The following is a 14,249-nucleotide window of genomic DNA, read 5'->3' as shown; positions in this document are numbered from 1 at the left end:
ATAAGGGCAAAGGAAAACACCTTTGGCGAACATCGGAACTATCAGAGATCAAATTTTCGAACAGAAGACTGTTCAACAAAGCCCGCAAAAACGAGTACAAGTCGGAAATATAGATGGCCAAAAAGGACAAGTTTATGAAAATCCTTTTGAAAAGTCTGTCACGAATGCTGAAGGTTTAGGCGCATTCTTGTGAAAACTCATACTTCTAAACCATAGATGATGGATGGTGATTAGATTTCGAGCAACTAGGTGTCGTTAAAACTACTTCTGGACGCTCACTTTACAAAGAACATATCTACTGAAGAAGTGTCCCTCGCTGGTTGCTACCTACTTAAAGATTCTGAAAAGTTTATTATAAATAAGACGCAACACGGACTGCTAAAAAACTTAATTTTGTTCTCATATCTCGTAGCTACCGAGTACCTCATTGATTTACAGATTTTTCCAACATGGTCCACGGAATTGCACATGTGTATGTATGTACAACGGTATGTATGCCTGCCAACCCGCTTCAAGAGCAATGCATTTACTCTCAATCGTATAAAGGAGTCAGTCGTAAAGACACCAACAGGTGAATAAAACGTTGACTTTGCTGCCGTAAAGGTGCGCTTCCCTTTGTTCACGTGTTATTCTTTCATTGTCCGATAAATAAAAACATCTGTACCCTGCTGCTTCTTGCTGTGTTGTTGTTGTTGGCGGTGCTCCTGCTGCCGCTGTTGGTGCTGCTGCTGCTGAGTGTTACTCTTAGTAGGCACCGCTATGATGAGGGCAAGGCAATAATTTTCGTACAAACGTGTGCAGAGTTTTTGAAAAGGCATTCTGGAATTGTTGTGCAGCAGAAAAACAGCTTGTCGTTATTATAACTATTATCCCTTGACTTTATTCGCCCCATTTCAAATGTAAGGATATGCTATACATAATAAAATGCAATAAAACAACAACACTGTGCCCTTACCGAATCGTAGTCATAAGTGCATCCTGCATTAATGATTTTATTTCTCAGCACACGAAAACCAATAATCCTCTTCAACCCCGATTGGTTATGGGGTTTTCTCTCTGGCTGAATTGGTCATGCTGTTATTTTCCATCTATATACAATAAATGCAGGTTCTAATGCAGGGTTGATCCTTACGAAAACACGAAAACACTTTGCATGCATGCCGAACAACTGCTCGCTAATTGTGCGTAACTAAAGAATGGTTTCAATTAGGAGAGGTTGTTTTGGTGCAAAAAATGTCAATAATTAAAAACTTAAAAAAATATTAGATATATATTTTCCTGCAGGTGGCAGCGCGGGATGCTGCATAAATTTGTCATTTTTGGGAATTAAAATATCGAAACATATGCCACTCCCGCTTAGTCTTTAGTTTTTAGGAGCAACCCTGCTTTTCTGCCTTCTGCATCACCTTTTTAACTATCTTCTTTTGAAATCTACATATTTGTCTTCCAGCTGCTATCATATAAGGTCCAGCAAGGTGAGTTTTTATAACAAAACTTTTTTCAAGTTCTTTAAGGTACTTCTTTTAATAGTAAACTTGTCTCAGAAAAGTTCTAAATTTATAAAATATTTAGAGGAAAAATTGCAAAGATTAAACTACACTCTTTAAGCTTTATTAAGGAAATCTTACTGAATTAAATGGATCTGCCTCATACTTGCTGTTGCTCACCTACTGAGGAACTTTTAATTTGAACTTGTACAATCAACAATTTGACCGTCTGAAGAAGCATTCGCTCAAAAGGAATTGTGTTTCATCAGTAGCCAGAAATTCCGAGACCTTGGTTGACTTTTATACAGTCCGGACCGTAATTGAGGTGAATGACATCAAGTTAGATCCCAGCTCAGTACGATATACTGTGGGCAAACAATTTTAAGATATTTTAATTGAAATTTCACGCAATTCATTAAAATTAAAATAATCATTAGTTTTCAGTATACGTTTGTCTTTCTAAAGTACATAGGGTGCATTCGGTGATTTTTACGATGAGTAAAATGATTCAACAAAGAAGTTCCATTAAATTTTGTGTGCGTAATCAAATTTCTGGTGCCGAAACGTTCGGAATGTTGGAAAAGGCCTTCAGTGATAATTTTTTGTCGCGAGTAAGTGCTTTTGATTATTACAAATTGTTCAAAGAGGGTCGAGAAAGCGGTTGACGACGAACCAGGGCCACCATCAACAGCAACTGATGATCAACACGTCAATAAAATAAACGATTTATTGCTTGAAAAGGGACGGTTAACAGTTAGAGATCTTACTCGCATGGTTGGAATACCGGAAGGATCAGTGAATACCATTCTGAAAGATCATTTGGGCCTATGAAAAGTGAAAGCAAGATTGGTTCCAAAATCACTCAATTTAGTCGAATTTTATCGACAGCGTCGTGTTAACGTCTGTTTTCACAGAGTTTTTCAACTACCAGAATGTCATGAAACGTATTATCACTGGTGATGAGTCTTGAATCTATGCTTACAACCCGGAAACAGACGATCAATCGTCCAAATATCGTGGCAAGGTGAGCCGAAGCCGAAAAAACACGTCAAAGCAGGTCAAAAATCAAGTTTATGTTAACGGTTTTCTTCGATTATCGAGGTGTGGTGCTCTCAAAACTCCTTCCGACCAATCTATCAACAAGGAATACAATTTGAGTGCTATGCGTCATTTGTGCGAAGCTATTCGTACAAATAGGTCGGAATTATGGGCCGACAAATTTTGGTTTTTGTACCACGATAATGCACCATCACATACTACATTGATTCTTCGTGAGTTTAGCCAAATTTTCAACAAATATTATGCCGCAGCCACCATATTCGTCTGCTTTAGCTCCGTTTGACTTTTGACTATTCGGCAAATTCACACGACCGCTCCGGGGAAACCGTTTTGATTCAATTGGAAACATTCAACGTTTTGATTCAATTGGTGTCGTGAGATATTACTTTAAGCGGGACGACAAAGATTTTGAGGAATAATTTAAGAATTTTAAAATTATGAATAAAGTCTCACAAGCTCCGAGATCTTGGTTGGCTTTTATGCAGTCCGTAATTGAGGTGAATAACATCAAGTCAGATCCCAGCTCAGTGCGATGTATTACCGAAAATGCATTGACTTATAGTCCACCATGGCACTTATAATTTTATTTATCAAAAACTTCATTAGATAAACTCATATGATCTCTCACCTTCTGGAATACTGTTGAAATCTTAACGTCATTTTTAAAATAACTCCGAAGAAAAAATACGGTGACAGCTTAACACTATTTGGCTATAGAAGGTTTGGTAATCCAGCTTTTATGGCGTCCCTTAAGTTCTACTGGGCTTTAACAAAAAAGGACTGTAGAATGAACGGATCATTCTCTTCATATTTAATGTAAGAGCAGGTCTTCTTTGATCTCCAAAAAGTTCAGTTACCTTAATAATACTGCTCATCCATATCATAAAGGAATGCAGTGAATTTTAAGACAAATTAAGTATTAAGAAATCCGAAAGTCTGACCCACCTTGAAAATAACTTTCGGTAGCATTTCGTGAGAAAACTCATGTCGGTGAACATGGCCTTAACACCTTCAATCCTGTACTATCTGAATTTGGGACCTTTGAAGGTACTATGGTAGTCCTCTTTCAAAAAGACAGTACGTTATCGAGGTCTCTTTAAGAGCTAGGTTCGTTAAACTGGCTAGATCGTCGTCAAATCACCTATCTTCTCGCGTTCTGCATCTGTTTTTCAAGAAATTGATTGCACCCTTGGGGAAGAAAATGCAAGCTAGCAAGGTCAATCTCAAGTTAGGGGTCAAGGGCGGTCACGCTTGACTCCGTGGTCAAGTTATAAGTCACACAAGGACGGACGATACAAAATCATTACTTTTAAAAAGCTCTATATACGTATTTCCTACAAAATGTGAACCGCATAAATACAAGGTTCGCTACAGACAGACACGTTCACCACAGTTTATGTTGGATTATAGTGACATGCTGTTATGCCATACAGAGACGTATGGGTCCTTTGTAATGCCACCACATGAGTGATCTAAAGAAGTCCATATACAAAAGCGATAAGGCGGAAAACTATCAAGGACAAAACTTCTAAAGGTCGAAAGTCAGCTTAAAGCTCTGTAGTGAAGCTTTATATCGTCAAAACTTCCATATACTGTTAGTTATATGCTGAGGTTTCAAAAACAAGTAACCGATAACCCTTTAAGAGCCCATAATATGCATAGCTTAGCATGTTGGTTGACAGCAGCAACGTTGTTTTCGAAGCAAACTGCGATGAAGCCTTCGCAACCCAATGACATCTCGAACTGTCAGCGTAGAATAAAGTGCGCTCACATTTTTCGCCGTAAGCTAAACATATGTAAATCAAATAAACCGTAATTATACTCGTACACGCATACAGCTGCAAAATAATGATTACAATTAAAATAGTCAGCAAGTTTTATTTGCTGTTAGTCATAATATTAGTTGAACGTAAGACTCAAGAATTATTACCGTAATGCTAAGTTTTGTAAAATATGCATTTACTTACTTGTATATGTGAAAGTGTGTGTACATACATACCTATATTTATACTCATAAAATATTTGCATCTTATTAATTTACTAAAGTGTTATTAACTAACGATTATTCATACCTGCAACCCAATATAGGTACAAATTAAATATTATAATACCATAAAGTCTATGCAGAACGGCTCGTTTTGAGTTTTTGAATAATTTGTTATTTTTTATACCCTGAACAGGTATATAGGTATATTAAGTTTGCCACGAAATGTGTAACACTCAGAAGTAAACGTCGGAGTCCCTATAAAGTACTGTATATAGGGTTTTTTCAATAGGAACGCTACAAAGTAGACCGATAGGGACAGCAAACGCGCCATATTTTTTCCCGCTCTTTTCGGAATTTTTTTTTCAGTAAGATTTGCCATTTCATCATGGAAAGATATACGATACAACAGTTTTGCAGAAAATAATCAGAAATTTTGCACTCGTCATTTTCTTCTCAAGAAGCTAGTCATTTGTCGGTATAGCCGATATCGGAATTCTATAGCATATAACTGCTATAAAAACGGATCAATCAAAATCAAATCGTTTTATGGAAACCTTTTATATTTAAGGAGTAACATGGGTTTACGGGTTTCAAAAAATCCTTTTTTATTGTCTTATTAAACTCTACAATACCTCTTGAATATTGTCCTAAATTTTCAAGTTGATCCGAGTAATAGTTTCGGAGATACAGTCTTGAAAACTTGTGCACTCGAGCCTAGGCTAAGTGCGGCGGATTTAAACTTTGTTTTTGAAGTCGGTTGCCAAGATTTCTCGAGAACTAATCAACCGATCTTCATGTCTTCATGAAATTTTACACAGCTCTTTGACATGCAATTCTTAAAGACTTGGACGAAAATTTTTTTTTTCGTTTGCAACTATTTGAAAAAAAATTTCGTAAAATTTTATTTTTTTTTTTTGTAAAAATGTCTGCCAAAAAACCAATTTTCAGTTTTTTATTCCTTTATTCAAGTTCAAAGTTAAGATATCACGTATTTTTTCACTTTTGATGATACTGTAAGGAATTATCCTGCCAACGCGGGCGCAACCCACCGAAGGGTCACCGGAAATGGAGTCGCAATAGCCAAATTTAAAATATTTTTTTCCAAAAATTCCAGAATTTCTTTGTTAAGAGTTTATGTCTGTAACAATAAAAAATTCTAATAAAATATTTCATTTCTTATATGAGAAAAAAAATTGTTGAAAAAGGCAGTTTTTTACCCGAGGAAACCCTGGTAACCCATTAACAAGTTATCTGCACGAAATTCGTCATAGCTTATTTTCCAAGGCAACGCTACAATCTGCGAACATATTGTTCAGGTTGGACCACTATAGCATACAATTGGCAAACAAACTGACCTCGTCTATCTCGTAAACTAACCTCTTAATATCAAGTTCTGGTATGGAACTTTTTTATTTGAGAAGACATCTTCACGAAATTTGCCATGTATTATTCTCGAAAGCAACGCTACAATCAGTGAATATATTGTTCAGATCGGACCACTACAGCATATAATTGACATACAAACTGATTTGTCAAAATTAAGAGAACAATCCTTGTAAACCCTTTTTTACTATAAGAAATGCAACTGTGTAGGGTATTATAGTTTAGCTGCAGTCAGCTATTTTTGTATTTTTTTTAATGAAAACCACTTTGATTAAAAACTGGAACTGTGCAAGTGTACCGCATACAGTAGCACTGAAAATATAATTTCTCGAAGCAGGTGATTTATTACGCTGCGCCATACAAAGCACGTACATACATACATATGTACATATGTAGCAAAGCAATGTGAGCGCGCGGGGAAATACTACACGTATTTATCGATCCTGACGATTGCGATCGAATATGAGCTTTTTCGTTGTCGTTTTTCGTTTTTGCTTTATTATTATTATTAGTTATTAAGGTGCTGTGTGGTGAATGTTCTTCCTTCTGGTCTTGGGTATTTCATTTAATTCGAGCACTCACTTCCACACATACATACATACACATATAAATACATATGTACATATAGTTACGTGGTACATGTCATCAAGACGCAGGCAAGCGGGACGGCAGCTTCCTGTGCGCGCGGTCACTATGGTGTTTGCACGTATAAATCCACCACTCGCAGCTTAAATGTGAACGAGATAAACATGAAAGAATTTGACCAACTCATATGGACTGCAGTAGCGCTGCCGGTAGGTAGTTAACTCCCTATATATGTATGTATGCAGCTATATTCTTGCATTCTTATTGGTATATACTGTTTGTTGATGGGCCATGCTTGGGGGCTTGAAGGCTTCGAAAGTGCCCATATACATACATACGCACCGTACTTGCCGCAAAAATATCAGCCAGCTTCGGTATCCATATATAAATATGTGTTTATGTACAGCCCATATGCATCTACCGTATAATGACTGCTCCCTTGCGAACTTGATTTTATTCATTCATTAAATTCCATACATACAAAACAGGTAGGAAACTAACATGTGCAATAAGAGTAGCTACAAACTAATTTAATTTGGATGCTTGATGCCGCTGGCTATGGTAGGCAATTTACTACAGTGTGATGAATTTATCTTTCGAACATTTCGACTACTTACTTACTGACGTACATACATACATATATGTATACTGAGTTAACCGGCCAATATGCCGCCTATATAGTAAATGTAAAATACGTTCAACAGTTCTATATGCATGCATTGTTAGTGTAATTTCTGTGTAATCGCAAATATCTTTGGCTACTGTGAATTTAATAATAGGTTTGATGCTTACGATATATTATACGAATATCGATATACATATGCATATGTATATGCCGATATAGCTGCATATATATAATTTGTACATTTTATTAGATGTTTTGTCGAAAAAATTATATACATATATGCTGATAGCAGCGAAAAGAGGTGAATCTTTTAGATAAAAAACTCGCTTGTGATTTTTATACTTCTTATTTTCAAACGTCGAGGGTTATGTCGAGGTCACCAATCTAAATATGATATTGCCATTCAGAAGCAATGTTGAGTTTTTATCACTCTAATGATAGCACGACGATTTCCGGCTTCTTTCAACTTTTCAACATTAACCGAGATGAGGGAACAATTGTGAATGATCTCACGTGCATTGCTAAGAACTTTGTTTCACTAGAATACATATACACTTGAGTATTCGATAAAGTAGTCTGGGTCTGGTGGTGAACGAGGGCAAAACGAAATATCGCCTGCCATCAAACAAACAGTCGTCGCACTCGCGACTCGGCTCCCATGTCACTGTGGACAGTCATAACTTCGAAGTCGTAGATATTTTCGTCGATCTTGGAATCAGCATTAACAGCAAAAACAATGTCAGACTCGAAGTCCAACGCAGAATATCACTTGCCAATAAGTGCTACTTCAGACTGATTAGGCAATTGAGAAGTAAAGTCATCTCTCGACGAAAAAAGATCAAATTCTACAAGACACTCATCATCCGCGTCCTGCTATAAGGTGCAGAGGCATGAATGATGACAACAACTGATGTGTCGGCGTTACGAGTTTTCGAGAGAAAGGTTCTGCGAAAGAATTATGGTTCTTTGCGCATTGGTCCGCAGTCGATGGTACGATGATGAGATATACGGCGATATTGACATAGTTCAGCGAATTAAGAGACAGCGGCTACGCTGACTACAAGTGGGTCATGTCGTCCGAATGGACGAAAACACTCCAGCTCTGAGAGCATTCTACGCAGTACCCGCCGGAGGTAGACCTGCACTACGTTGGAAAGACCGGGTGGAGAAGGACCTGGCTGCACCTGGAATATCCAATTTGCGCCAAGTCGTAGAATAGTCCTTTTCCTATAGTAAAAATCGGAGGAACAACTTTTTGGCATAGGAAATTTTACACAATGGTCAAAAACTGTTATTACAAAAATGTAAAATAATACTTATGAAAACTCTTTATCCGCGCCACAAAAATTAAATTTGAGTATACGTAGATAGTACCTAGCCAAACCCAGCCCTAGCTGTCGCTTCTCTGCTCTTGAGTTTGCTGACTGTGCGTCCAAGACTAGTAAAATATGCCTAGACTTCTTATCTCTAGCATAGAGTTATTTTATTACTAGACGGGTTTAGTTGCCTCGCCATAGAGGTATTACAGGAAACTGTAAGGTGAATTAAGTCGCTAGGACTGCAGTTTTAGCAGCTCCGATGTCATCTTGTAGTTCACTACTGGACTGTGGGACCTCAGACCAAATTAGCAAGCGTTGTTCAATTACCAGTAGTTCAGTCGGTAGGTTCTTCTGGTCCAGGGTAAATCGTAAAAAGTCCTGAAAACTCTTTGCTCTCAGCAAATTCCACCTTTCAACCGTAGTAGGAGTTCTAACTGGACATTAATCGATAAGGATTCATGCTGTAAGATTGAATGACAGCTGCGTCATCTGTTTGGAAGAAGATGAAACAGAATCATCTCAAAACTTCCTCCTCGAATGACACACTTTTGTCAGATCAGGTACCTCGGATCTCATACTATTAGACATCCAAAGAGTGGAAATAAAAAATAAAAATAAAATACCTAAGCAGATTTCTAATGCGTTCAGAATAATTACTGAGTTTTTCGTTTGGCGTCACATAGATAACCTAACCTAAGCTGTGGTAATTTCCACAAAATTTTAGCTTCCAAGAGGTTTATTGTTAGTTAAATATTTATTACATTAAAATCTTGGATCAGGTAGGAGATCCTTTTACTAGCTAGTACTAGCCGACCGATCTTATTTGCATCAATGAATTATAAATTAGTATTCTATTATTTAATTCAATATCAGTTCGGAACAACAAAACCTTTATTGACCATACTGGACTCTTACAGATCTGTGAATACTGCAGTCTTTAAAAACGTAACCTCTATCCAAGAAGTCGTCACGACACTAGTTTATATCTCTTCGCAATTTGATGCCAAATCTTGATACCAAGTGCAGCCAGGTCCTTCTCCACGTGATCTCTCCAACGGAGTAGAGGTCTTCCTCTTCCTTTGCTTCACCCGGCGGGTACTGCGCCGAATACTTTCAGATGTAGAGTATTTTCAGTTTATTTATAAATAGTTTAACTTCTTATATGTTAAGTAAAACTATAATTTTTCCAGACTTATCCCAGAAAAACTTATTACTAATTACATGGACTCAGATCAAGAGTCGAATTTACGAAACTAAATTTCTCCAGGTACTGTAGGAAAATTGGATCCAGGTTAATTTAACGTTAAAAAATTCTCGAACTTGTATACTCCTACACCATAGCCCCGAACTTTACGAAGGAGTATTCAGCTTTTAAGATCTTTGGGCTCGATCGGTTCGGTTTCTGATCGATGGTTCTGATCAGATTCTCTTCTTTTAGCATATTCCAGCTGAATCGAACTTTCTTCATTCTCCGGAAGCCATTCTATCCAGCCATTGAATTCGAAAGCTTTTATTTTAGATTTTTAGCATATTTTCAGCATTCACATCCCACAGTGCAGCGTAATATTTATCAATGAATTTTAACATCTAACCGGCGTAATGAAGCGAGTTGCTCCGAAGATGCAACGCATCAACTCAATTGCTGCGAGGTGTATGCGTTCACCTCCTCATCTCGTATATTGCATACGTGTATGTACAGAAGTGTGTATGGCATGTACGTGGATGCAGTCAGTACTGATCTTTGCCTGCCCAACGCAACACGTATACAGTAGCTCGGCTCGCTTTAATTTTATGGACACGTTGGAAACGTATTATTACTGTTAAGAAAAGAAATGCCAATGTGTCTTAAGGATGCCAACCGACTAACTTGTATGCATGTCGTTTGTATAAATTCATATATACAGACACTTGTGCATATCCACGTTTGAACGTATGGTATTTATGTGTTGCGTTGCTCTCGTTTTGCGCTTCCGTCGAGTAATTGAAGTGAAAAGAAGTTAAAGAAGAGGAAGAGTCAAGAATATTCGCCAATATTTACGACTGATTTTAGTTAGTGCCATTGTTGTTGCTGCTACAGTTAAAGCAACAACATATTTTTAATAGACGCATGCTTCATTTACATATTTGTATTTCCATGCATATATATGTATATATATATATGTATATGAAATCCTGCATATCCTTGTGTTTACTCGCTGATTCCAGCTGTGAAACAATGCCATTTGTAGAAAGTTCTTTAATGGCGAAGCAGCTGGTTCTTACAACTTTGGTCAAATAATTTTCTTAGCTACGCCTCTAAGTTTTCCGAAAATTGTAGGAATGATTTTCAAGATATACGAATCCCTAACGGCTTCAAGTCTTTTAGTAATAGTTTTTTGTTATAAAAACCTTTGAGGTTTGGAACTAGCCTACCTAAAACTGGCGCCGATTTGACTTTGTCCGCGAAGATAGTCCTTTAGTCCGAGAACCCACAAAATGCGAACACCAATTATGAACCGGACTGATCTTGAAATTTTTACCATGGAAAAAAATTTAACCATTTCGCTGGAAATTTTTTGTTCTCCATGAAATCACGGTAATGGAATCGTTGCTAATGTTACAAAAGGTTTTTTGGGGAGTCTATTCACAAACAAAGTTATTTGTGTGACACAAAGCGTCCAGTAAAGGTTGTGAAGACATCGAAAACTGGCCTCATGTGAGTCGCCTCTGTTAATACCTTGCTTGAAGTCGTGTTGGCACCAGAATATTTGGGTATAAAGCGTGGCAATGAGTAGACTCGTACCAAAAGACCTGAAGGCGCTATCAAATTCTAGAATGATTGTGACTGACTTTTTGGCTAAAGTCATCGCTCAGACACCGTATTTAGATTTGACTTCCTGTTCATTTTTTGTTTTCGAAACTGAAAAATCTGCTTCGTGGAACGCGCTATGAGTTCATTGACCCAATATGCACAAATCACCAGACAAACTTTGCAAGTCATAAACAAACAGCTACCAAACTCACACTAATTGACATACGGAGATCAAACTTCACATGAAGATTAAAAGAAGTTTTACTAAACTTAAGCTCGTCAGCAAAATACGGTCACTTATTTTCTTTTCATTGGTATGGTTTTTTACGTGGCACGCTCCAAACGCTGGGGAGGAGATGTTTTGCCTTCTCACTTTGGCTCGCCTTCAAACGGATGTTTTTTGGCTACCCAAAGACTAAGAAGTCAAGAGCTGCTTGAGCTGTATGTAAAAGAATCGTTTCTGCCCACTTCCAAGTGAATAGCCCTCAGAGAACTTTCCTCACTTACGTCAAGAATCTTAAGCTCGGAAAAACATTTGTCAAAGTTATAAGGTATCTCTTGATTTGTTCTCGAATACTCGATTCTCTTCTATTCTATCGGAATTTTATTTATATTTTATATGAAAAGGAAAAGGATGATCCATAACCAGATTTTGCTACACCGTTCGTGTTAATTTTTCAGAAATTGATCATCTTTGGGGTCTCGGGAAATAAAATCTAAGTTTACTACTATAAAAGAGTCAATATTGAAACCTACGTCCGGCTTAATTCACTTTGTCAATAATAATGTATAATCTAATGATGATTATTTTTCAAGTCTGAAGTTTCATGACATTTTGGGAACCTTTAAGTCAAGTTAATGAACGAGAGAGTAGGGGAGATCGGGGACAATTCCTCACGGACCCGAAGTCATTAGGGGGCTAGGGGCGCTGTAACATTTGTTTGCTCATGTTATACTCCAACAATCAACTGGGTCCCGATTTTCTTCCAATGACCTTGTATATTTCTTAATTTTCTCAAGTAGCGCTCTGATAATTAACCAACTAAAATATGGAACTCTTTTATTTTCTACAGACTCATCGCAAATCTTACTTAAAGCTGAATTCGGAGGAATATAAAGAATCCTTAGTTCTTAATATGCTTCCAGGTTTTCAAAGATGTTCAAGTGAAATCGTTTATTTATCAATTCGCAATTATAGTTGAGTACATTTTTCATTACAACGTTTGAGCTTTATCGGCAATTTCCTTAAACATATTATACAATTCGATTCATTAAATAATACCTGCATACATACATACATACATACATATGTACATATGAACGCACGAGCATAAAGGAATAAACAAAAGCACACTTTATAAAAATATAATTATGATTTTAATAGGCGGCAATCGATCTACAATCTATGCTGCAGTGTGAATATTAAGTAGTCGCCAAACCTGCCCATTTGTCAATCGGTAGCGTTCGTCGCTCTTCGACTCTCATCGTACCAATACAAACAACTAACTGGCAATTGGCAGCTGGCAGCAATATGGTTTCATAACGAAACGAACAGTGCAGTGCGTTGTTGTCTACCCGCTAAAGCCAGACCATGATTAAGAACATCACAGAACTCGAATTGGCTTGTCGTCTCGGCTATATGCCGCTCAAGTTGGCGCAAACCAGCCAGGTTCAGTTTATTGCAACTCTGCAGCTTGCAACTTGCTGCCGAACGCACTTTGCGCGCTGTCCGTTTGCCGCTGGCTAAAATTTAGATTTTTATATCATATACTATGCATGTAGACACACACACATACACATACAAACAGATGTACTCGGCAGTCGTAAAGACGTATCAGTACCACGACAGCTTATTGCTTTTTATACCACATGTAGATATGTATGTTGGTATGTAGGCCCATGGGTGCATATGGGTGCAGTTAGGTGTGTATGTAGATAATTGTGTGAGGTGTATCCATACTTTCAGTAGCAGCAGGCAGGTCGCTCGGACATTTGGCTGGACAATCGGTCGGTCCGCCGGTCGGTCGGTAGAATAAAGAACACGTTCCCGCTATTGATACGAACTGTGAGCAAATGCATTCGAATATTAAAGAGGATGCAGTAAACGTGCGGTGTTGCGGCCATGGCCAACGGTTGAGCCGCACTTTCGTATGCGTGTACGTTGGTGTGTTTAGTGCCGAAAGTGGTAACCAAGCGCCATAAAATGCTGTCGACAGTCCAGATGCTTCGTAGCCGCAAGGAGTGCAATTTTGTTGGAAGCATTTCACTGACACAACACTAACACTGTATTTATTTTGCTATTACCGAAGTTAATACACATTACACTCGGCATGACACTTCCCTACTACTGCTACTAGCTTAGCTCTATATACCATATCCATACATATGTATGTGGAACGAGTACGAGTATGAATTATGGCTGTGAGTAGGGCGCGAGGCAAATGTAAAATCAAATGCTCGCCAAAATGAGGAATTGAAAGTATCGCTGTTGCCTACATAAACATTTATATATTTGTGCACATATGAACATACATATGTGTGTATATTGATATTATTAGTGTTATTAAGTTGGCGCGTCCTTTTAACGGCTTTCAGAAGCTGTAAAATGTATGTATAATCAGTCGGATAGATAGTAGATGTTAATGAATTGAATGTTCGTTAGCGAAATAAAATCCGATTAGACACAACTAGATTAAAAAATCGACCCAGATCCTTTAAGCGGCTCTGAAACATACTTACATATAATATATGTTCAATAATCTGTTGTATCTAAATTAATCAGTTATTAACTTAAGTTCGAAACTCGAAATCTGGTGTTTTGAATAAGAAAATCTGTTCTATATCTTTTTACAATTGAATTTACAATTTTCAGACCCTAGTTCAATTCTCGAACGATTGGGGAATATACCAATCTGATATATAATCTCAGTGGCGTAGCTAGGAGGGGGTCGAAGGGGGCCGTCGCCCCGGGCGCAACGTCTTGGGGGGCGGCAAAATGGTATTTAAAAACTCC

This window comes from Bactrocera tryoni, chromosome 2 (assembly GCF_016617805.1).
Source record: "Bactrocera tryoni isolate S06 chromosome 2, CSIRO_BtryS06_freeze2, whole genome shotgun sequence".
NCBI lineage: Eukaryota > Metazoa > Arthropoda > Insecta > Diptera > Tephritidae > Bactrocera > Bactrocera tryoni.
This window is presented reverse-complemented; position numbering follows the sequence as displayed.